At 37.3% G+C, this 10,554-nt stretch overlaps 1 long non-coding RNA gene across 1 annotated transcript; it reads left to right on the top strand.

Moving 5' to 3' along the window:
* The first annotated feature begins 1,278 nt into the window (after positions 1-1,278).
* LOC126375749 (uncharacterized) lies at positions 1,279-9,190 on the top strand. The gene is made up of 7 exons (XR_007567635.1): positions 1,279-1,377; positions 2,636-2,675; positions 3,378-3,398; positions 4,787-4,816; positions 5,682-5,708; positions 6,110-6,163; positions 8,948-9,190. It is a non-coding gene; the product is annotated as an uncharacterized LOC126375749 (long non-coding RNA).
* Positions 9,191-10,554: the final 1,364 nt, after the last annotated feature.

Below are 10,554 nucleotides of genomic sequence, written 5' to 3'. Positions count from 1 at the left end.
TCGCTTCTGTAAAAAACGGGACCTGCAAATCTTCAGCTTAGGTAGGTAGGCTTCAGCGGACCCTGTGAAAAAGGGATAATGCTACCTAAACCGTACAAAAATAACTTTTCGGTCTAAAAGGATCACATTGAAAGAATTCATCTTTTTAAAATAAAAAAAAATATTTATATATTTATTTAGTCCCTTCTCTAAAATTTGTTCCATGTGAGCTCATTTTCATTATTTACGTTTAAAACTCGAACAGTTTACTAAAACTATAATCGTAATGCATTAATTATAATACTCACCTTTAGTTACAAACAGCCTACAGTTAAAACAAATAGAGAAATGTAATATATACCATTTCTATTTCTGTTCTGTCTTTATACAATACTTTTAGCAACTGAGTCAATAACCAACTGGTGCAAACTGGCTGAAACCAGATTATTTTTTGCGAAAACTGAACCGTGTGGCTGGTTGCGTTTTAAGGAACATTTTGCTAAAGGGATATTTGCAAAGCGGATATTCTAGGGCGAAGCTTTTTTGTGACTTATTGTAGATTTGCCGCAAATGGCATTAACTACTTGGCCGGCCAAAGCTCGGATGATGCGTAGCCACGGTTATTTGGTGAAAAATGTACTATTTGAAGTTGCTCTTATAATATTTGTACTTCTTTGCTGGGTTAGGACTAAAATACAAGATAAAAAAATATGCGTTAACTTGAACAAGCTACTGTGGAGAGCTTGTATGTCGATATTTTATAGGATAGACTTCGAAGAGTGTGCGCAGGAACTTCAAGAGTTAATTCCACGCACTCCATTTCATCTACGGACAACTAGGCGGCGGCAGCGGGAATTTTATCCTTATGTTGTGGATATGTTGTGGCCAAATCTTAGAATTGATCATTTCATGATGTGTACAATCATTTGGCTGGCAGAGGAAGACCGAGAAGGACTTACATTGACCAAATTGGGGATGTCCTTAGAAAAGGATTAATACGATATACTCTGAACTGGCGTGCGTGTATGAAGCGATTGATGAATGTGGAGGAAGCAAGAGAAGTGTGTCAGGATCGAATTCTATAGTCTCTGCTTACCCCGGTGGGAAATAGGCGTGAGTTTATGTTTGTATGTATGTTTGATTAAATAATTTTCTAGTTAAACACGAAAGTCGACAATCCTCGAAAATAACAGTTGTCTGTGTCGATAGTAATTAATTTTATTGTCCATTTTGCAAAATTTTGGGCTCACTTGAACAAATATTTAATTTTCGCAAATTACGTCTTTAATTCGAGGTATATAAAGAGTGAAATTTGTCGAGTTACTTCAGTGAATTCAGTTCATCAATACCGCACCAAACTCCAAAATGAAATTCTTCTACTTCATCTGCGTTGTTCTGGTGAGTTCTTTACGATCTTGTTCTATCGAGTGGGTTATGAGGTGGATTACCAACTTCATCAACCTTGGTGTCAGGGAGACGTCTCATGTAACGACTACGTACAGTAATAGGGAGCAACGGCGTATGGAGCCTACTTTCGGGCATTCGGGTGATCAGGTGACCTGTAATCTAATCAAACTAGGGATCACTAACAGATTTTTGTGATTATGTCCTCACCGGAATTCAAAACCGGGATCTCCGTATGGTCTTCTTCTTTTTCTATAGTGTGGGTTATGAGGTGGATTACCAACCACATCAACCCTGGTGTCAAGGTTACTATTGAGCCGCCAAAGGCCCCTGACATGTAACGGCTACGTACTTACTTATTAGGTACTTATTAGGAAGTAGTATATGGGACCAACGGATTATCGAGCCTACTTCCGGGCATTCGGGTGATCGACCTGTAATCTAATCACACTAGGGATAATTAAGAGATTTTTGTGATTATTTCCCCACCACAATTCGCACCCGGGACCTCTGGATCGTGAGCCCAACGCTGTGTCCTGTGCCCAAATGTTATTCTTTTTAAAATACGATTGACTCATAAAAGACGATAGATTGATCACCTCTCAATATAATGGTTTTTCACAATCTTGGCTTCGTATCAAAACGGAAATATTTCTTCAATGCATCTTAAGTATGACTGTAATGCCTTTTCTCTGTCTACCCCTATAGGGATAGTGAATGAATTAAGTTATGTATTTAAGTTATTGTTTGTTATATATTTATGTTATAGAGCAATAGTAGCTCTGTTGGTAGAACGCTTACCTCTCACTTTGAGGTCGCAGTTCAAAACCAGCCTCGGCCTAAAAAATCTTAATGTTAATGTCAAGTTTTGTGCTATAAAGAGTATTTTGATTAGATTTATACGTTATATTACCGAGAGCCGTGGTAGCCCAGTTGGTAGAACGCTTGCCTCTCTGAGATCGCAGGTACGAATCCAGCACATGCCTAAACCAATGATTGTCGAATTTGTTTTCGAATTCATGTTTGGATCATAAATGAATATCAGCGGTGAAGGAAAACATCGTGAGAAAACCCACATTCCCAGATAACTAAAAACCAGCCCAATAGGTTTTCCCTTCGCGGGTTGGAAGGTCAGACAGGTAGTCGCTTCTGTAAAAAACGGGACCTGTCAAATCTTCAGGTTAGGTAAGCGGACCATTTGAAAAAACGGAATAATGCGAGGGAGATGATTAAGTTATTGTTTCGTTTTCAGGCCCTCATCGCCACAGCTATGGCTGCTTCAGAACCACTCGGTACTTAATTGTTTATTTTGTTGATAAGTAAAATTAATGGCCCTGATTCCTGCAGACACCTCCTAATTTGATTTTAAGTTATACTCGTACCCGTCATTTTCTTATCCGCCGAAAAGGAAAGGGACAGATGATTGACACCTGACTTAAAGTGAATAAGCGAATGAATGAATAACCCGGGGGAATAAAGTAGGTATCTCGCTGATATGTAATCCGTTTGATGTGTGCTGTCAACTTAACTCTATCGGGTTATTGGCCAATATAATTTTGGAATGGTTTTTAAAATTTCTGCCTAAAATAAATTGTTGTGTGTTCCATATTTTTTGTCTGGCTATTACCCGTCTCTTTCCTTTTCGGCGGATAAGAAAATGAAAGGTATAACTTAAAATAAGATTAGGTGGTGTGTACTAGAATTAGCACCATTATGAATAAAATTAGTCACTTGTATTTCACACGAATATCTCATGTTTTAACTTATTTTGCATGGGGAAGTACGGAATTGATGAATCCTAGAGCTGATAAGATGATTTTATAGACAGAGAGTACGTTCGTACTTTTTATTTTCATCCCAATTCAAACTGTATTTTTCTATAACATTTCTACATAATGTTTAAACACTTTGCACGAGTTTTCTTATACTCATTGATTCTTAATGTTTTCGGTGTGTTATCTCGAAAATAATATAATTTAATTATTTTTTTACAGGCATTCCAGGTTTAACAGGCGGTGAGTTATTTGTCAATTTTGATGGATATTCTTCGTTATTTTTAATAATAATAATCATCATCATCAATTTAAGAGCCACGCTCTTGTCGGTGCAGCATTCTCCATGCTACTTTTTTAGGGAAAAATAGGGCAGTGGTTTCCCTCTTGCCTTCTTGCCTTGATTAAAAATAAAAAAAATGAATTTTGAATTTATTATAAGCATTGGAATGTCGCAGCTTGTCGCAGCATGTACGTTACAGTTCATTTATGCGAATGTCCCTTAATTCGGTATGTAAAAAACCATTTCGAGGTTTCAATTAGATTTATTTCTCTATTTTTAGCGCTCAAATCAGCCGGATGGTGGTAATTTTAGAAATAATTGTGTATTTATTTGATCTTCATATGACCTCTAAATTAAAACTTAATATAATCTGTGGTCATCACACAATCAAAGGACAGTTACAAAAAGACGATGTTAATTTTATTTCCCCATATTTGATTTTATAATGGAACTGTTTATAATCTGCGTCGGGACTCTTTATGGGAGCTTTAAAGAAATAAATATACTGACGGTCGCAAGTCAATATATTTATGAAAACATTATGTATGTATGTTTTTTTTTTTTTTTTTTTTATTTATTTATTGTTGAAAACATTTTACATAAGGATACAATTGAATCGCATTGCTAAACCTTGCAGGTTTGTCTCAATGCAATATTCCGCTATTGTTACAGTTTGTACTTCAGAAGTATACCATCAATTAATAACACTATTCAACAAATAAAGTACACATGTCAAACGCCAAACGCATACATGGACGAAAGAACCGGTAGGATAGGTAATTCGCCACAAGTGAGGCGCATCATACCTACGTATGAGCGGGCGATTCCGAGAAACTGGCAAGCAGCAAACAAGTAAACAAGATAGTAAACAGGGTGCTCCAAATTCACACATCAAGTCATATACTTTGTAGGTTTTCAAACATGTACCTTTTTAATATATTGTTGAGGTTTTTTGGTGTGATTTTATGCCTAATTTCAATTGGTATCTGATTTATTAAGTCAGGTACGATGTAATTAGACACTCGTTTACCGTAAAAATTGTTAAATTTGGGCTTATTTAATATATGATTTGTTACCTGCCTAGTTATTTTGAAGATGTATTATTGTAAAAATGTATCTCTCCTTTCGAGAAACTGTGAATGGCATACTTAAAATACAAGGAATAAAAATAAAATTTCTATTCAAAATTCTAGATTAAGTAAATTAAATTCATCTTATTTGGGGCCATATATACGTTTTTACAATAAAATACCAGATTCAATTACATCATTGTAAAGTTTCGTGTACATACTTACTTACCTAATTATTTTCTCTGTAAAAATATCAATGCCTCCATTTGCTTGTGCAGGTGCTGATCCGGTTGGTGTAGTGGATGGAGGTAAGAAAAACTTCAAATTTAAATATCAACTATTCGACTCAACTACTCTACTATTATCTAGATTCTAGATTGCTTACTTATATAAATAAATTAAATTCACTTTTTTTGGAGTTTTTTATATTTTTTTTACAAGAAACAATAATATATTATGTTGAATTTGACAGAAAATAAACTTACAGCTCATGTGAAGCTTACATTATGTAAAAATGCTTATTATAAGATTAATAATTACCTAGATAATAAAAATGCGTAGTATTAAATATGTTCCGAATATTATATAGGTATACCTCGGTACTTACCTATCCTAAGCGAATAAATAAAAATAACGGTCTCCGTGGTCCAGTGGTCGATCGTTGGACTCACGATCCGGAGGTCCCGGGTTCGAATCCCGGTGGGGACATATCACAAAAATCACTTTGCGATCCCTAATTTGGTTAGGACGTTACAGGCTGATCACCTGATTGTCCGAAAGTAAGATGATCCGTGCTGCGGAAGGCACGATAAGTCGTTGGTCCCGGTTACTATTTACTGATGTAAGTACGTAGTTGGTACATGAGTCATGTCAGGGACCTTTGGCGGCTCAATAGTAACCTTGACACCAGGGTTGATGAGGTTGGTAATCCACCTCACAACCCACACGATAGAAAAATACGTTTTTATCGTGTGGGTGGGTTAAAAAGGGCAAATTCTTGCAATTCATCTAAAAAGCAATATTGATATTTGACATTTGCGCTTATGAAACTAAGTGCGTAATGCCAACAAATGGCGAAAAGCAATATTGCGTTTTAGATTAAAATTGCTTTGGCCTTTCTAACCCTCCGGTTATCGCAGAGTGGTGACTCAAAAGAAGTTTTTTTTTTTACAGCTGTTGAGGGAGTAGTGAACACCGCCAGTAAGTATTATACTATGTTATAATTTACTATTGAATTGAGGAGCTTGGTGGCGCAGCGGTAAACGCGCTCGGTCTGCGATTGTTGAAGTTAAGCAGCTTTCGCAAAGGCCGGTCATAGGATGGGTGACCACAAAAAAAAAGTTTTCATCTCGAGCTCCTCCGTGCTTCGGAAGGCACGTTAAGCCGTAGGTCCCGGCTGTATTGCAGTCGTTAATAACTATCAATCCGCACTGGGCCTGCGTGATGGTTAAGGGCCCGATCTCCCTATCCATCCATAGGGAAGGCCCGTGCCCCAGCAGTGGGGACGTTAATGGGCTGATGATGATGATAATTTACTATTATACGTTTAAATATTATGTGGGCGTACTTTATAAATAAATAAATGTTTTTTTTTATTATAGGTGATATAATAGGAGGAGTTACAAGAGGTGTAGGAGGAGGATTGATCTAAATAGGTATGTTGTAAATATTAATTGAAATAAACAACCTCTGTAGTGTAGTGGTCAGAGCATTGAGCTCACGATCTCGAGCTCCAGGTTCGATTTCCGATGGGGAAACTGTCGAAAAACACTTTATGTGACTGTCTTTTGTTTGGCTACCTAAATGATAAAAATGTCTGGTATTGAATGTGTTCCTCTAGTTATTAAATAACTTGCAATGTATACCCTCATTGGTTTTTAAAAGATGTGTTGCTATTGCAGTTTCTTGTCATTTCTTCTCCTCAGCCATGACACGTAAATTCAAAAATGTTATATTGACCTTCCACAAGTTTATCCATGATAATTACGTTGAATAAATGATTCTGAGTACTGATTTCTGGCTAGGATACTACAGGCTGGATAACCTGGTTTTCCGATAAAGAAAGATGATTACGTGCTAAATATCAGGCTACTCGTACTCGTATATTGTATACTAGACTGTATGTATGCTCCGTACCCCCTCCAGTTGATTGAGGAGAGGCCTGTGCCCAGTTACTACTAATCTCTGTAAGTAAGCGTCCACGGCACCTTGTCACTAAGCGACAACCGTATCCAGCGACGGCGACTCCTAAATATTTATCCCGGGTCGTTGTTGTGGTGGGCTCTGATGTGGCTGGTGAAACCGAACTTCGACTTAAAGTCCGGTCACACGGCACACAATAAAGCTGGCGTGACGAATTGAGTGTGTAGTTATAGGAGGGTTTCGGTCGAGCCTTCCGTATTTGGCGTTTTGCGTCGAGATCTTATAAACGCTTCTCTTCAAATAAATTAACGCTATTGTGTACGGTGCAGCGCCATTCCGGCGAAGACATAACGATGTACATCTCTGTCAGCATTCTTGTTAGGATCCTCTTTAAGACTTCGTTAAAAGTGACTGCAAATTATTGTCATAAGTATATTTTTTTATAGTTCAGTTCTAGCTTAGTGTTTTCCTACATTAAATTATTCCCATGCCTTGAGCGCATATCAAGAATGTACCTCTGGTGTGTAAACAATGTTTATTTTATCCAGTATTGATTCATTATCCGTTTGATCTGGAAACGTGTTAGCCATAACCACTTTGAACCTTTCTCGAATTGAAACTTCGAGCTATAAACATGTTGGACGTCACAACTTATCGGCTTAACCCGTCAAGACCATTTGATACGGGTTTCGTGGATACGAATTGGACGCTAGATGTTACCCATATCAGTATCAATAGAATTGATGCCAGACTCGTACAAGTTTAAAAATGATTTCATTTCGTATATGACTAGCGATTTGCCTTGCCTATGTATAATTTGTACCTTATAGTCATTGACCTCAAATATAAACAAATAGATTACCAATCTCTGCAAAAAAGCGTCCACGGCGCACCTTGTCACTAAGCGCTTCCCACTATGTCGTAACCATGGTATAAGAAGACCAGGTATGCTCAAAAGTGACAGCTAACATTTCAAGGTTAGCCCAGCTGACGTCACCCCACCCTGCATTTCCATTTCGTAAAAAATAAATTACCCACAACCAATGTTTTTATATTTACTTTGCAAGGAAATTTTGAACTTTTAGTAAAAGATTTACTTATAATAATTTTTATATATGTGACAAGTAATAGTATTTAAATACAATACGTCAGTAATTCACTTAAATTTCAATAATAAAATTTACGTCCTTGGAATGTTGGAGATACCAATTGAATGGTAACACTTACGTCATCAATGGGCTAGCAATGGCGGCTTGTCATAGGATTGAGCATACCTGCCGGGTCTGCATGACAACCGCGCCGCGAATTATATTGAGCGCTTCGACCAATAGCCGTTTGACGTCCATCTACGTAAAGTAAGGCCAACCAGACGAGATAAAAAACGTAAACAAGCGGACCGTTACTGAGTTACATTGCGATAGCCCGACAAAATGGGAACGCGCAAAATCGAATTTAGTCGCAATGGACTTAATAACGACACTTTACAACCGATATGGCTCTTTATTCTAATAAACATAACATCCTAATTTGAGGGAGCGAATCAATAATATTTACATAACCTAATAGCCCCGATTCCTGCAGACACCTCCTAATTTTATTTTAAGTTATACCCGTCATTTTCTTATCCGCCGAAAAGGAAAGGGACGGATGATTTTACTTGTTGACAAACAAGTTAATTAATGAATAACCCGGGCGAATAAAATAGGCATCTCGCTGGTATGTAATCCGTTTGACGTGCTGTCTACTTAACTCCGTCGGGTTATTGGCCGATGTAAAATTTTTAGACCGTTGTTTTAAATTTCTGCTTAGAATTGACGTGATTTCCTTAAATTTTATGCTTGGATTACACGTCCCTTGCTTTTTCAACGGATAAGAAAATGACAGGTATAACTTAAAATAAAATTGTATGGTGTCTGCAGGAATTAGCACCAATGTAAGTATACGTATTTAGTTGTAAATACGTATACTTACATTGGTGCTAAAACGTCCGAACGTGTTGACGTTCGGACGTTTTTTAGAAGATATCCTTTAGCGACTGTGATTCAATTTATTTATAGTATGTGAGCGGGAAATAGGTAAATAATTACGTAGGAGATAGACAGCGCCATCCATGTGTTTACTAACACATATGAGACATGTTTTTTGAATTAAATAAATAATTATTATTTATTTTATATATATAGTTTTTGGAGAACGTGACCTTGTTACTCCTTCATGATAGCTGACGTCACCTATCCAATGACTGACTGCTCCGGACATTGTTGAACTTTGTTAATCTGTACGTTTATTTTTTTCAGTTCAACAACTTCACTCATCATTGGCACAGGGCATCATGAATATAGAACACAAGGAAACAGTACCGACCTACTAACATCTGAAGTTATTGAAGATCCTATCGTATGTTAAATGTACGCAGGTTTCAACTCCTTTAAGGGTAGTTGGTGCAAATATTGTGAACAATACATAATTGTAAAGTTTGTTTTTCCTAATTTTTTCGTGACTGCTCTGTATTATTACTGTAATAAACTTTTGTAAAATAAATACTTATGTTTAATTTTGTCCACGGCTTCGCTCGCATTAAATTTAGGGTAACACGGTTCCCCTTTTCCAATGTAATAATTTTTAGCTTCCTACCTTGGAGACTGCGAAAAGTCCCTAACAAAATGTCACCCCCTCTTTGAAGGGATTGGGGCAATTTTCCAAAAAAATGCATGTTATTTGTGAATCACAAATAGTACGCATAACAATTTTTAGCTTAAAATGCGGAATGCTCCATACAAACTTCCACCCCCCAATATAGGGAAGTGGGGGGTCAGAAAGAGACAAAATATAGCCTATGTCACTCTCCATCCCTTCAACTATCTCCGCTTAAAAAAATCACGTCAATTCGTCGCTCCGTTTTGCCGTGAAAGACGGACAAACAAACAGACATATCAGTCTGGATTTTGTTTTTTACTCTTTTACAGTAAAAAGGGTAATTGACTGGGTCAAAGATAATTAAAGCACATAACCGCGTAAACTTAAAACAATGGGTCAAAGATAAATTAAAAAAGTGCTACTCTAGACAAGAGCGGAATGCAAGAGGAATCTGGACGGAAGGCAAGAGGGAAACCACTGCCCTATTTTTCCCTAAAAAAGTAGCATGGCGAATGCTACACCGACAAGAGCATGGCTCTTAAATTAGTGATGATGATGCCTCTAGACAAGCCAGTCTAAAACTCTATTTCATTTTGATTTTCGACTTATTTTCGTATTTTATTTTTCAAACGACGTTTTACCACTTTTATTTTTGACGTCACAGGACATTATTTCCATACAAATTGCAAATAAAACTTTCGTAACTTTCTTAATATGAGTCCGGAACGTCCGGAATGGAGAGCTTTGGTTCACACCAAAGTTCATTTGAACATCGACGGCGCTTAGAGCTTGACGCCAAGCGCGATGAATTGAAAGCCCGACCGCCTGTGGCGATCAATTATACATATTTAAATGGTGTGCTCATATGCCCGCTGTGTGCGAGGATCTTTTTCAATAAGATTGGCTTTATAAGCCACATGCGAGCACATGAACGTCGGAGTTGAAGCAGTCGCAGTAGCCAAAATCGGCTTGATCTCATCATCATCATCATCAACATCCTCGTAAAGCCCGGATTTCCAGACACAATAGTTAAACAATGGCATTTGGATTTTAAAAGGCATCTGGGCCTTACGACCATATTATGAGTATTACCTCTCCCATCTTCATCATCATAAACTGCCTATATACGTCCCACTGCTGGGCACAGGCCTCCCCTCAATCAACCGGAGGGGGATCCCATCTTAAGTATTTAAATATGATTTAAATAGACAAGGAGCAGAAGATAAGTGAACCATACCACGGTTACAGTTTTTATTAAAAGATTACA

Source organism: Pectinophora gossypiella, chromosome 19 (assembly GCF_024362695.1).
Source record: "Pectinophora gossypiella chromosome 19, ilPecGoss1.1, whole genome shotgun sequence".
In the NCBI taxonomy this organism is placed as follows: domain Eukaryota; kingdom Metazoa; phylum Arthropoda; class Insecta; order Lepidoptera; family Gelechiidae; genus Pectinophora; species Pectinophora gossypiella.
The sequence above is the reverse complement of the archived record's forward strand: the minus strand, read 5'-3'. Positions and strand labels throughout refer to the sequence as shown.